The sequence below is a fragment of the Hemicordylus capensis genome, chromosome 17 (genome assembly GCF_027244095.1).
Source record: "Hemicordylus capensis ecotype Gifberg chromosome 17, rHemCap1.1.pri, whole genome shotgun sequence".
Lineage (NCBI taxonomy): Eukaryota > Metazoa > Chordata > Lepidosauria > Squamata > Cordylidae > Hemicordylus > Hemicordylus capensis.
In genome coordinates this window covers 1,256,961-1,271,777 of record NC_069673.1, presented here as the reverse complement: position 1 = coordinate 1,271,777, position 14,817 = coordinate 1,256,961, and the positions used below count along the sequence as shown (strand labels likewise).

Here is a 14,817-nt window from a genome sequence, read left to right as displayed (position 1 = left end):
CCAGTGTCCTGTTTTCAAGGGTGGTCAGCCATGGGAAGCCCACCACCAGGACTTGAGGATAGCAGTTCTTCTTTGTCTCTGGTGTCTGATATCTAGGGATATTTGAGCGCAGAACATTGAGCCCTTGTGGGTAATGGCCCTGTTGGCCACAAATGTGTCTCCCTTTTTGAATCCATTGAGGCTGGGACCATTGCCACTTCAACAGAGAATTCCACAGGCTATCTCCTGTATGTATGATGGGAGTTGTAGTCCAAAAGGAGCTGGAGGGCCAAAGTTCTGCAGCCCTGCTGTGAAGAGACAGGGTGATAGATTCTGCCTCCCTGGAGGTCTTCAAGCAGAGACTGGACATCAACCCTCGGGGGATATTCCAGCTCTGGATGTCCCAGACTGAGCAGAGGGTTGGACTAGTTGGCCTTTGAAGGACCCCAACGCCAAGATTTTATGAACCTTGATTTTGCTGCCTTCAGAATTCCTCAGATGTATCTTGTGAACTGGAACCTCCATATTCACCATGAAAAATTTCATTTTTGGTGGAATTTAGTGACACCGCTACTTTGTACGGCTTATTATCTTTAAAGCCTTGCACAGCTTAGGTGCAGGTTACCTTAGAGACTGGCTTCTTCTGCATGAGGCCCAGGACCCATTAAGGTCATCTAGAGGGGCTCCTCTCTGGCTCCTATTGGTGTGTCTGGTGGTGATGTAGGATTGGGTCTTCTCCGCAGCTGCTCCGAGGCTAAGGAATGCCGTCTCCACAGAAATCTGAGGCTCGACAATGTTTAAGAGCCCTTAAGACTCACGTCTTTAGTCTGGCCTTCCAGGGTTTTAAAATGGTTTTAAATAGGTTGGGGTGGGCAAATTTGTTGTTCAACTACAACTCCCATCACCCCCAGCCCCCATTTATGAATTGTGGTTGTGGATGATGGGAAGTGGTAAAAGAACCGCTAGAGGGCCAGGTTTGTGCACACCTGTTTTAACCTCTTTTAATGCTTTGCTTGTTGTTTTTAATTGATGATTTTATTTGATTTTTATTAATTGCAAACTGCACAGAGAAGGGGCAGTAGAAAAATATATTATATATATTATATATATTTTGTATATAATATATATAAAAATACTTAGCGTTGTCTGTAGTTTATCCCATTTTCCTTTCCTCTCAGCACTATTAGCGGCTTGACTAAAAGATGACCAAGTTTTTGGATGGACAATAGTCTCCATTCATTGGCCTTTCTGTTGTTTCGAATCTGGACAGGAAAAGACGATATGGTAGGCGTGCGTCCTCCTCCTTTTATACGGCGATCTCCTAAAATGGCTTAGTTAACAACTGTACTTGAGGGAGAAAAGTGATCTCGAAACCCCGTTTTTGTCTGAAGAAAGGGAATAGTGTCTCTGCTAAGTCTACCTTGCGGCTGGGTCGCCACTGAGACCCGAGGCCGAATAGAACAATGAAGCAACCCAGAACTGGGTTAGGCGGCCGCGGCGATTTCAGCTCCTGCTTTTTGTGAAATGCAAGATTGTTCTGATGGATGGAGGGATGGCTCCTGCTTACACTCCTTGTCTCGCCCCCAGATTAGAGAGATGCGGGATTAAAAAAAAAAGAATACACAAGCTAATCAAAATCATTTCGAAATAGCTCCTGATCTAATATTTTGGTTGGGTACAATTTATTCAAAGAGTTTGTGGAACATCTGGGCTTGTTAATGTTCTCTGTTGGGCGAGAGATCTGTTCACGAGCGGAGGAACAGAGGTTTAAAACCTGCTGGCAAAGACTGAGTTTGGGGTAAGTGTTTGGGCTCGACACCTGACTGTCCGGCGTCTGTGTCCAGTTGGAAATGGATCTGGATTGGCCCGCACGGGTCCTTAGGTCATGAACGGGGCTGGCCGGGCTGCATGCCTATTTTGTGACAGTTCCCACGGTGGGAAAGGGAAAGGCTTCGTTCAAGACCACAGTGGGTCTCTGGTCCTCAGCACCATCCTGCAGTCTGCCTGGAATCTGGATTAATCTTCTGAGTATCCAGAGGAAACCTGACGAATTCACACAGTTACTGCAGATTATTTCTGAAGCTTACCCTGGTTATTGTCTCTGTTTTAAAAACGTGTTGATAGCCTTGCGCCGTTGATATCAAGGTGGGGTACAACATAGCATTGTGTAATCGGTAAAAACAAATATAAAACAGTGCAAAGAGAAACTCTCCAGTTACAATCGGGCCAAAGAAGCCCCCCAAAGGCCCAGGTAAAAAAGCACAGGCTTCAACTCCTGACCGATGCCCAGGAGCAGAGGGAGAGCATGTGATCGGGGGCAGTCACCGAGAAGGCCCTGCCCTGCATTCAGAACAATCAGCCTTCAGCTGGTGTTGGCACACCTCCTGCAAAGACTGTGGAGGGTAGGTGGGGCTCAGCTGGGAGGAGGTGGTCTTTCACACAGAGGCACTTCAGGGCTGTCCTTAAGGCATGGCAAGCAGGGTGAACACCCCGGGCCCCACTCTTCTGACCCCCATGAGGATGCTTAACTTGCTGGGGGCAGGGGGGAGGGCTCCAAAGGCCTTTGGGTCCAGGCTCCAAAATTACCTAGGGGCACCTCTGCTTTCACATAATTAGGGTGATAAATTCACATCTAATCTGTACAGTGAAAGCAATCAAAGGGAGCATGGTGTTGATGGGTTCAAGCTCACAAGATCTCCTCCTGGCCAGTGTCTGCAGAGGAGCCTCTTGGAAGCTGTTGAGCTTTCTTGAAGAGAGAGCAGGGCGTGTGCAATGAAGAATCATTCATTCCATCTTTATGGCACTTTACAGCGTGCAGAAAGGTTGTCGTCATGATCTCCTTCATCCTCACCAGATGGAGGAGGCAGATGATTGCCCCATTCTACAGATGGAGAGCCGAAGCGGAGAGAGAGCAAGGCGTGCCTGAAGGCATCTGGACACTCGGGCTGGACAGGCCCTCTGAGTCCGCTCTTGGAATCAAATGTCCATTCTGCATCTCTCTCTCTCTCTCTCTCACACACACACACACACACACACACACACTCACTCACTGGGTTTTCCTTCCTCTGTTGGGAACTCCAGGGTTTTAGCCAGGAGGGTCATTGTCTGAAACTCGCAACTACCCGAGACAGTTTTTGCTTGGACCTCCGAGCCCAATCCAGGCACAGGAGAGAATTACAGATGTGTAAATCTGCCCCCCTGATTAGCAGGCAGTAGGAAGCCCCTGGGAAGGCCAGGCTCTTAGCACTTATGCAATCTTTCCTCGGTCAAAAGAGCAGAACTTTTGATCTGCTCGGTGCATCTGTGTATTTCGGTGCATTTGCAACCCAGTTTCTTCTGCTTCCTTTGTTGATCTAGATCAGGGCTGCTCAACTTTGGCCTTCCTGCAGATGTTGGCTTACAACTCCCATAATTCCTGACTATGGGCCACTGTGGCTAGGGATTATGGGAGTTGTAGTCCACAAACAGCTGGAGGGCCACAGTTGAGCAGCCCTGATCTAGATTGTGAGGCCTTTGAGGACAGGGAGCTATCTTATTTATTTATTATTTCTCTCTGCAAAACTGCTTTGGAAACTTTTGTTGAAAAGCAGTATATAAATACTACTTGTTATTGATGATGATGATGATGATGATGATCTTGGAAAGCCTGAGCTGGAAAACATAGCCTTCTAGTTCAGCCCTGAAAGCAACAGTGCTTGCCTCCTGGTCTTACCCAAGGAATTGCTGGATCTATCCTGGGATTTTTCTAAATGTCTCTCCCGGTGCTTATCGTCCCCACCTCTGCAGCATTTGGTAGCCGAGGTGCAAGTATCCTGTCCCCGACCCAGCTGGGTTCACCTCTGAGGCAGGAATCCAGAAAGGACACAGGCCTCCAATAACTCCAAGGGAACGGATTTCAGGACCTTGGAGAGCTCTGAGCAGGCAACCCAGAGAGCTGGGTAGGACGGGCATGGGATGGATGTTGCTCCAGCAGATGCTTGGAGCCGACTGCCAGTTCTAACAGCTGCTGCCCCTCCCCGGGTCTCTTGTTTAGAGGGGCCTTGCCTGACTTTTTAAGTGCTGGTTGTGGCAGTGCTGGTGGCCGGCAGCTCGTTGAGGGACGACTCTGAGTCAGAGAATGAAGTCAGGGCCATTCCCTTAGCTTGTGGTGGGAGTACTGACTCTGGCTCCCTGATTCCTCTGGCCTGGGAAGTTGCAGAGTCTTCCTACCCTGTCTCATCCCCCAGTTGTGCATGGGCGGTGGGGATTGGTCCCAGATCCAGGGGCATGAACTATTTCCATGGAGTGTGTGGCAGACACATCATTAGTATTTACAGTTCCAACCACTGACTTTTTAGAAAAGTTGATTTTCAGGATTTAGCAAGCACCCAGACCTCGGTGTAGCTGGCACCTGTGTTTAAGGGTAATCTCTTAATTATTCAGTGGCTGTTTTACATCTGTTTGCTGAGGCCGGCAGGGCTCCACATGTGCCCGTCTGCTGTCCTTGCAGCAGAGCTATAAATAGGCCGCTTGCTGGGTTCAGTTTGCATTTCTTTTTCGAATCCTCCCTTTTTAAAGCACTTTCCATAGACAGCTACCTCCTGTTTCAGCTGCCAGCTGCGGGAGAAAATATGGGCTGGCATGTGGCGAAAGCGGTTTTGGATGTGGTGCCCGTCCCCCATGTGTTCCTCATCAGGGCTGTCGCACCGGTGCCCAGAATGTACAGAAGAACGGGAGCAGAAAGTGCTGAGCTTGCAGGAGGGAGTGTCAGCAAGCCTCTTCCTCCGCTCAGCACGAGCCTGAAATCTGAGAACAAAAAATAAAACGGGAACTTGTACCCCCATGAACCCCCCCCACACACACACACACTTTAAGGGAGCAGATGGTGGCAGCTCAATGTTTCTTTAAACAGAAAAAGATGGGAAGGAGCAGTCTGCTGACCCCCTCCTCGTACCTGAATAATTCGGTGTCTGTTTAGCCTCCCCTGCGTGTGTGCGTGCACTCCCTCTCCCCCCCCCCCCAGTGAGCAAGAATGGTGAAGATAAAGCAGCCTGTTGTCTTAGCTTCTTGCCTTACTGGTGGAAGCGAAATGTACCCTTGAATGTGTCCCGGGACATTCTGGAACTCGTTGGAGGCTGTAATCGTGGTGCAAGCTCCCTGCAGGCTGGAGGTCTGAAAGGCACGGCCTTTTCCGCCCTTGTTCTCTTCCCAACTCTGCTCCTCCTCTGCTTCAAACTCCTCCCCTAAATGGTTCCATTTTCTCCCGTTCCTGCTGAGTCCTTGCACCCTTGCTAACTGGGCAGAAAGACACCTTTCAAAGTGGTGATTCTCTTGTATTAAGCTGGGGGAGAGCAACTGGTCCTATCCAACCCCAGCACAGCATCCCTCCTGTGGCTGTTGTTGGTGTCTACCTTGTATTTCTTTTTAGATCGTGAGCCTTTTGGAGACTGGGAATAATCTTATTTATTATTTACATCGGAAGCTGCCATACACTGAGTCAGACCATTGGTCAATCTAGCTCAGGATTGTCTTCACAGACTGGCAGCGGCCTCTCCAAGGTTGCAGGCAGGAGTCTCTCTCAGCCCGATCTTGGAGATGCTGCCAGGGAGGGAACTGGGAACCTTCTGCTCTTCCCAGAGCGGCTCCATCCCCTGAGGGGATACCTTGCAATGCTCACACATCAGGTCTCCCATTCATATGCAACCAGGGTGGACCGTGCTTAGCTAAGGGCACAAGTCATGCTTGCTACCACAAGACCAGCTCTCCTATGTAAACGGTTTTCTATGTTAGCTGCTTTGCAAACTTTTGTGGAAAAGTGTATATGTTCCTGGCTCCATCCCCGATCCCGGCAAAGTCTAAGAACTCCGACTTGTGCCTTGAGTCTGAAGCCTGGCTGTGCTTGCTTGCGTCCCTCCAGGGCTGCCCTGGCTTCAGAGAGGCCAAGGAAGGCCCGTTCTGAAGAGGCAGCCCAGGCAGAAAAGCCTGGGGCAGAGGGAGCAGCCGAAAGGGACTGCTAGGCAGGAGGAACTGGGGGACCCTTGGCAAAGCCTGCAGTAAAGCAGGGCAGAGCAGCGGGGAGGGACTTGGGAGTCAACCCGGCCGATATGTGAATGCACACCTCCATTCTGCAGGGGATGCGAGCGAACGGGTGTGAAAAACCTCCCGTGGAGAGGCTGCTTTGGATTGAACCTGGGACCAGTGCCCCCTCGAACAGGGATTCCCAGATGTGATGGACTACAACCCCCATAATTCCCCACGCCAAAGCCATTGCAGCTGGGGATTCTGGGAGTTGCAGTCAACGTCATGTGGGAATCTCTGTTCCAGGGGACACTGCCTGGCACCTTCTGCACGCCAAGCAGATGTTCCACCTCTGAGCGGAGGTCCATCCTCCTGACGATGGTCAGATCTTTGTAGGGGCACCTCGGTTTCGCAGGAAGGCGCGGACGTTTGGTGGCAAAGACGGGTTCAGCGGAGGACTCGAAATGGGTCCTTACAGAAGACTTTACATAGCCACCTAATGGCGCAGCGGGGAAATGACTGGACTAGCAAGCCAGAGTTTGCTGGTTCGAATCCCCGCTGGTCTGTTTCCCAGACTATGGGGAGCTCCTCTATCAGGCAGCAGCAATACAGGAAGGTGCTGAAAGGTGTCATCTCATACTGCGCGGGAGGAGGCAACGGGAAACCCCTCCTGTATTTACCAAAGAAAACAATAAAATAAATAAATAAAACTGTAGGGCTCAGTGGTTGCCGGGAGTCGACTTGGCGGCACAACTTCACCTTTACTTTTACAGAAGACTTTGCCATGAGTCAGCATTCCTGCCTCTGCAGGGTGTTTTCTCTCTGCCCCCCCTCCTGCCCCCACTCCTCGCTTTGGATCCTTATCAGCCATTTGCTCATTAATTCACATTGTTGGGCTGCTCCTGTCCCCTGGCAGCGGGAGATCTTGGCTCTCGGCCTCGAAAAGCTCGCTGCCCTCTGGACGCGGAATTTATCCGTGCCTTTAAGCGGCGGCAGTGGTGCCTTAAGTAGTTGCGGATGATACGACCTCCATCTTTGTATCTAAGCGGGAAGACGTTTGCCGATCCCAATACGAAAATATGAAGGTCACGTTAACAGATGGGATCCTGGATACTTGGGGGTGGGGGGGTGTCAGGGCTTTAAAATCTGAATAAATTTTAGATGTGCTGTTCTTGGAGTAGTGAGCATGAATTGCCCCCTTTGCTAAGCAGGGTCTGCCTTGGTTTGCCTTTGGATGGGTGACTACGTGTGATTGGGTGGTGTGTTTTTTGTTTTGTTTTTTTAAAGAACTTTTTAAAAAGCAGTCAATACACATTTGTTCTCCCCGGCTTTTTAATGAGATACTGTTTTAATAGTTTGATGATTTTTAATCGTTTTTAATGTTTTAAATTGTTGTAATGGGTTCACCTTTTTATTGGTTGTTTTTACTGTTCGGTTGTAAACCGCCCAGAGACTTGTGTTTTGGGTGGTATGCAGATATATTAAATAAAAATTAATTAATTAATTAATTAATTAATTAAACTAATAAAATGGTTGTAAGATATTCCTCTTAGGGCAGGGGTTCCCAACCTGTGGGACTCTAGATCAGGCCTGCTCAACCTAGGCCCTCCCACTCTGTTTTTGGACTACAACTCCCATCATCCCCAGCCACGGTGGCCAATAGCCAGGGATGATGGGAGTTGTAGGCCAACATCTCCTGGAGGGCCGAAGTTGAGCGGCCCTGCTCTAGATGTTGCTGAGCTACAACTCCCATCATCCCTGGCTAAAATGTAATGTGGCTGAGGGTGATTGGAGTTGTAGTTCAGCAACTTCTGGAGTTCCACTGGTTGGGGATCTCTGCATTAGGAGATGGGGCTGTAGCTCAGAGAAAAAGCATCTGCTTGGCATGCAGAAGGTCCCAGGTTCAATCCCTGGCAGCATCTCCAGGTAGGGCTGAGAGACACTCCTGCTTGAAACCTTGGAGAGGCTGCTGCCAGTCTGTGTAGGCAGTCCTGAGCTGGATGGACCAAGAGTCTGACTCAGTATAGGGCAGCTGCCTAGGTTCCCATGAGACCCCATTTCTCTGAAGGGCCGCGATGTGTCCATTTAGCAAAATGCCCAGAGATTAAGCAGATTCGCCCTGAGCTGGTATTGATGTTGGCAAGATCCCAAAGGGAGTTAAAGGGGAGCTGATGGGAGAAGGATAAACCCCATTTCTGAAATGCCGTGAATAGTCTGGAGAGTTGAGGCATGTTCTACCAGGGAGGGAAACAGACACGGGCTTTGTTCGCTGACATCTATCCACAGTTAGACCTTGGGCTGTCTCCAGCTGCCAGGGATGTTGCTGGTGAATGTTGCCACGGAAATGGCGAGGGGGGGGGGAGAAGGGGAGGGGGAGGAGAAGGGGAGGGGGATGCGAATCTTCGGAGTGTGTGTGTGGCTGGAGGAGGCTCAGCAAATGCTGAGGTCAGGAAATGGCAAGCAGCCCTCTGATTTATGAAGACGCGGTGCCAAAAATGGCTGAGACACTTGGCAGCGTCTTTGCAGGTGGAAAAAGAGGTCCCTGCCTCCCTAAGTTGATGGCAGTTGAAATCTGCATGGTGGGGGCAGGCAGTCTGGTTTTGAGGCTACCTGCAGGCTCCGAGGCAGGATGCCTCTGAATACCAGTTGCAGGGAGCAAGGGCAGGAGGCAGGGGCGGGGGCCTTCCTTCCTCTCCGGCTCCCAGAGGCAATTGGTGGGCCGTCGTGGGAAACAGGGTGCTGGACTAGATAGGCTTCCTTGGGCCTGATCCAGCGGGGCTGTTCTTATGTGCCAACATCAGCAAATGCAGGTGTGGGGGGGGGCTGCATTTGGGGATGGGGATGAAGATATGGGTGGACTCAGAGGAGAGCTGGCCTGGTGGTAGCAAGCATGGATTGTCCCCTAGTAAAATCGAACCAGAAGCAACAAGCCTGAGGTTGCCGGTTCGAATCCCTGCTGGGATGTTCCCCAGATTATGGGAAAAACTTGAATCGGGCAGCAGCGATCTGGGAAGATGCTGAAAGGCATCATCTCAGACTGCATGGGAGGAGGCAATGGCAAACCCCTCCTGTATTCTACCAAAGACAACCACAGGGCTCTGTGGGTGCCAGGAGTCGACACCGATTCGACGGCACACGAATTGTAAAGTAAAGATTCTAGATGTTTTACTAAATTACAACAGTATTGGGATAAATATGGTATATTGGCCACATTCGCACGTAACGGAGTTGCAGGGGGCTGAGGTTTCCTTACTGTTACATCTGAACATGTGCAACTCTGGTTCCATCCCTTTTGTGACTGGAGGGTTCGCTCCGGAGACTCCAGTTTGAACCCTCGATTTGTAGTGAGATTCGCTGCTCAAAATTGGGGTTCAGCGAAGCCTCCGGATGCAGCACTGGAGACCCCGTTTGGCTGGACTGCAGTTGAAGGAGGGCGCTCCACCCTCTCTCCCTGCATGACTGGCTGTGCAAGAAGGAAGCCCGCACAGCCAGTTCCCCCTCCACTCTGCATTCTTGCTGACTACAGAGAGGAAGCACTTCCTGTTTTCCGAATACGGACAGGAAAATGGGGGGCACGGGAGCGGAATCACAGGTCCATTGGACCCGCCATTCCGTGTGATGTGGAAATGTGGCCAGCTTGTACCTCATTTTGTCCTGGCCTTAAGTCTGTCCATGCAACGCATTTCAGGAGTCGTGTGGGAATTCTGAAAACTTCCCTGGCAATTTGCTTAAACACAGTCCAATTTATTGCAAGCAAATTGGTGTAGAGGCCAGGTATTTTCAGCCTTCAGCACAGTCACGCCTCAGCCTTGCCAATCCCGTTGTGTCGAGGGCTTTTGGGTGTTGCCAGTGCTGTCTTCTGTGGACCGAGTCCTCTGGAGTGGTGGGAGCTGGGACGCTTGTGAGTCTCGAAGGAAAGACTTGTATTGCATTGAGATGTTAGTGCTCAGGCTTGGCATGAGAGCAAGTATTTTTATTTCTGGATTTTAAAAAAAAATATTGCCAGGTGTCCTTAGGGAGGTGTATTGGTGCTCTGTTTTCTCAGCAGCAGCTGCCCAGTTTTCAGTGCGAATGCATGGGTACGTGGTTGTTCCAGCAGTTTGATGCCGCTGGTTAAAAAGCAGATGCCACCCTGGAAGCATTAAGAGAAGCACAAAACAGAAGTCAAGATCACCAGACTTAATCGTGCCACTTTTACTGGTCAGACTTCACTTAGGAACGAGTCAGACCATTGGTGTGCCTAGCTCAGTATTGTCTACACAGACTGGCAGTGGCTTCTCCCAGGTTGCAGGCAGGAGTCTCTCTCCCAGCCCTCTCTTGGAGATGCTGCCAGGGAGGGAACCTGGAGCCTTCTGCATGCAAAGCAGAAGCTACAGGGAAATTACTAAAATGAAAGACAGGGAATGCCTGTCGTAAACCTGTCCCACAAATCGGGAGCTATAAATACTGAAGAGTGAAACAGACAGGGGCAGAAGTCAAACAACAAAGCCAGGCAGTAAGCAGTTTCTTCAAACCAAAGTCAGTCCAAGTTGTAATATCACCAATCAGTCGAATAGAATCCAAATCGTAACCCACAAACAGAGTCCCAACGGTCCAAGGTCAACACACAGGCATGAACAGAGTCCAAACAGTCCAAGGTTAAAACACAGGCACGGCAAACAGGAACACAGCCAAGTATCTCAGTGAAGGACAACGTTGATACCAGCACAGCGGCTGTGGCAAAGCCGGCTAATATAGGCTGAAACCATGTACTGTTAATCATGGATCCCGGACTCAGCAGCCTTGCTTGTTAGTCTAGGCATTCTGCGCATGCAGTCCTTTATCTCCTGCTGTCTCTGTGAGCAATGCCTCTCCACTGCTGAGACCGCCCGTCCTTCTTCCATAGGAGCTGCCACGACAGGCTCTAACTCTTCTCCAGCCTCCCGTGGGCTGGTCCCGCTCTCCTCTGCAAGTTCTGGACTTTGCACTCCCACCTCTGCAGCAATCCCATCCGTCTCTTCTTCCTCCTCCTCCTCCTCCCCGGAGTCCGTCCACATGCTCATGACAATGGCCACGCTGAAATGCCCAGGTTCCTTCCCAAGGGCCATAGGAATGCGTGGCATTTCTGAACGGCCATTGGCCATTTGGAAATTCAATGCATTACATGGCCATTTAGTCTAGCTAGTGCAGTATTGTCTACCCAAACTGGCAGTGACTTCTCCAAGGTTGGAGGCAGGAGTCGGTCTGTCTGTCTGTCTGTCCCTCCCCTGTTTGGAGATGCCAGGGAGGGAACCTGGAGCCTTCTGCATGCAAGCAGGCAGGTGTTTTTCCCAGAGCGGCCCCATTATCCCCTAAAGAGAATGGATGGTTGCTAACCCTCGCGGGGTTGTTGTGAGGGGTCCCCCCTCTCCGTCGGCAATATTTTTCACCATCTCCAGCCATGAAAAATTGCCAGGGTTGTGTCCAAGAGTCACCTGGCGATGGAGGCTGGTTTTTGGAGCCTGCAGCCCAGTCTGAGAGGGTTGGCAACTCCACTCTACCGCCCACTGCTGGAAATAGGTTGCTGAACTCGATGGACCTTGGGGTCTCCGTTTCCGCAAAGCCGGTCTTGTACTCTGAGCAGGAACTTGGCGAATGTTGACATTTGCCAGAAATGCTTTCCTTTTCCTCTTGCCATTAATAGGTTGCTGTGTGTGTGTTAGTTTAGTGCAGAATTGAGCATGGAGCCATGCCTTGGATGTAGGATTTGAGGCCCCGTCTCCCTGATAAGCTTGGATTAAAACGTCAAGGGGGTCTGATAGCCAGTATCCGGCAAGGGACTCGAATTAACCTTTGCTCCCCCTGTGGGCACCACAAAAGTGACAGATTACACCCCCTCCGAGGGGCGTCGGCTAAATATGGAGCAAGAGGTTAAGCCGGGGCTGCCTGGCAGGGTTGAAAGTCAGAGGGAACTCTCTTTAGGAAGCAAAACTGACGGCTGTGGCCGGCTTTCAGAATCACTGCCTGACAGTCATCTGTCATTCTCAAATGAAACGAATACTGCTTTTCTACAAAAGTTCCCAAAGCGGTTTACATAGATATGATATAAAATAAATGAAATGGCTCCCTGTCCCCAAAGGGCTCACTATCTAAAAAAGAAACATAGGAACAGAGGAAGCTGCCCTATACTGAGTCAGACCATAGGTCCATCTAGCTCAGTATTGTCTTCACAGACAGACAGTGACTTCTCCATGGTTGCAGGCAGGAATCTCTCATAGGAACATAGGAAGCTGCCATATACTGAGTCAGACCCTTGGTCCATCTAGCTCAATATTGTCTTCCCAGACTGGCAGCGGCTTCTCCAGGGTTGCAGGCAGGATTCTCTCTCCCAGCCCTATCTCGTTGGAGATGCTGCCAGGGAGGGAACTGGGAACCTTCTGCTCTTCCCAGAGCGGCTCCATCCCTGAAGGGGAATCTCTTCCAGTGCTCACACTTCTAGTCTCCCTTTCATAGGCAACCAGGGCAGACCCTGCTTAGCTATAAGGGGACAGGTCATGCTTGCTACCACGAGACCAGCTCTCCTCCTAACCAAAGGAGGGATGTTGTGCTGGGGCTGGAGAGGGCCAGTTGCTCTCCCCCCGCTCAGGAAAGAGAATCACCACTTTTCAAAAGGTACCTCTTTGCTCAGCTAGCAGGGGAGGTGCTCCTGTGCAGGGATTCCCAAGCTGAGGTCCCCAGATCCATCTATCCATCAGATTTTTAAACCACCCCAAACTTCCATTTCTGGGAGGTTTTCAACAACGTAAAGCAAGTTAAAACACAAAGTAAAAAACCTTTAAAACCATTTAAAACCACAGTTCAATTAAAAAGCTTGGGTGGAAAGAGAAGTCCTTAGGGACTTTCTAAAAGCTTTCGGAGATGGGGAGTCCAGATGTCATTGGACTACGCTGGGCGACCCAGGGACGTGATCACGGCAGCACCCAGCATCATGGGTAGGGCACTTCCCTATTAGCACAAACGGCACACTGATCATGAGGCACTTCCAGCCTGTTTCCAGCACCATTTCAGCAACATTTTTAAAAAATAAATGTTTAAGAACGCAGGAGGCTGCCGTTTACCGAGTCAGACCCTTGGTCCATCTAGCTCAGTATTGTCTACCCGGACCGGCAGCGGCTTCTCCCAGGCGGGAGTCTCTCTCATCCCTATCTGGAGTAGGGGTGTGCACAAAATCACCTGCCCGGCTCAGTTTGAGTTGAAACTGAACTCAAACTGCACTGGGCCAGTTTGGTTTTGGCACCCTTCAACACACCCCCCCGGTCGGTTCTGTTCGGGGGGGTGCATTTTGAAAATTTTTTGAATTGTTCTTCTTGTTTCATTTTTAACTTATTTCCTCCATGGGGCTTCTGCAAGGTGGTGTGTGTGGGGGGGGGTGTCCGTGGAGGTCCCCCTCCCCTCACTGGCCTTCCTTTCCCTAAAAACCACCCGGTTTGGGCATCTTCAGCCCTTTCCAGGTCTATTCCTTGGCACAGTGGCCATTTTAGGCTCCCTACATGGCCCCCAAATATTGTTCATCGAACCCCCAAACTGGGTGTGCATGTCTTTGGTTCAAGGTCAAGCCAAATGGGGGTTGGTTTGCCTTGACCCCGAACCTTCGAACCAAACCGGTTCAATGTTGAACCGGTTCAGATTAGAACCGGTTTGCGCACCCCTAATCTGGCGTTGCTGCCAGGGAGGAACCTTCTGCATTCAAGCAGGCCGTTGCTCTTCCCAGACCAACCCCATCCCCTCGGGAATGCCTTCCAGTGCTTACACATGTCGTCTCCCATTCAAACGCAAACCAGGGCAGAGGCTGCTTAGCCAAGGGGACAACCCATGCTTGCTCCCATGAGGCCAGCTCTCCTCCCACTGGGGCAATGATGTGGACTGCAGCTGCAGATACAGTCGGCTCTGGCAATGCCAAGTGGAGGGGGAGGGTGAAGGTCCCACTCTGGATTGCCGCAGATGTTCTGCTGTGTTGTTTGGAGACATTTGGGAACTGGCAGGGAGAGGAGAGAGAGAGATCAGAATACACACCTTTGTGTGCAGTCAGCACTGAAGTGAATGCTTGACTGGCAGCCAAGGGAGAGGAGAAGGTTTTCTGCGCTCTTGTCCCATAGCCAAATCGATTTGGCATTGGCCTCGCTCTGCAAGAAGATGAACTGGAGGCTATCCTGCAAGGGGATTCAGAACTCTCCAGTTCTGTTTTATTTGATTTATGCATTTCTAGAAATCCTTTTGCCTGCTGCAGATGAGGGCCAGGATGACGCTGTGTGGGGTCTGTGTGTGTGTGTATGTGTTTAAAAAAATTCCAAGCAGCAAACCCAAATTCTAGAACCAGACTGAATTTTAAAAACAACAACACCGGACGGACTTATTTTTATTGATGTATGTTTATGTTTATATTCCGCTCTTCCTCCAATGAGCCCAGAGTGGCATACATGTCTGTGTTTCGTCCTCACAACAACCGGCCCAAAATCACCGGCCCAAAATCACCCAGTGCGTTTCATGGCGGAATGGGGAGATTTGAACTCTGGTCTCCCCAGTCCAATTACTTCTTGCATTTTGTTCTGGTTTGGCTAAAAGAAACAGAACCTCTGGCTTGTGCCATGTGCAGGACATGATATTTTGGTGATTGTTTGTGGGCAGTTCATCACCTGAGATACATGCATGGGTTTAATGAGTTTAACTATGTACAAAGGCAGCCCCACATAGAACGCATTGCAGTAGTCAAGTCTGTCGGTGACCCAGAAGATGCACCACCATTCTGAGGTTGTTTATCTCAAACAGATGCAGCTGACAAGCACCTCTGGCCCCCGCCTCAACCAGGGATTGGTGTGGATTCAC

At 50.4% G+C, this 14,817-nt stretch overlaps 1 protein-coding gene across 3 annotated transcripts in view; it reads left to right on the top strand.

Annotated features, from left to right (window-relative positions):
• The window catches only part of COL5A1 (collagen type V alpha 1 chain), a 374,283-nt gene that overhangs the window by 216,184 nt on the left and 143,282 nt on the right, over positions 1–14,817 (top strand). The gene's annotated exons all lie outside the window — the stretch shown is intronic.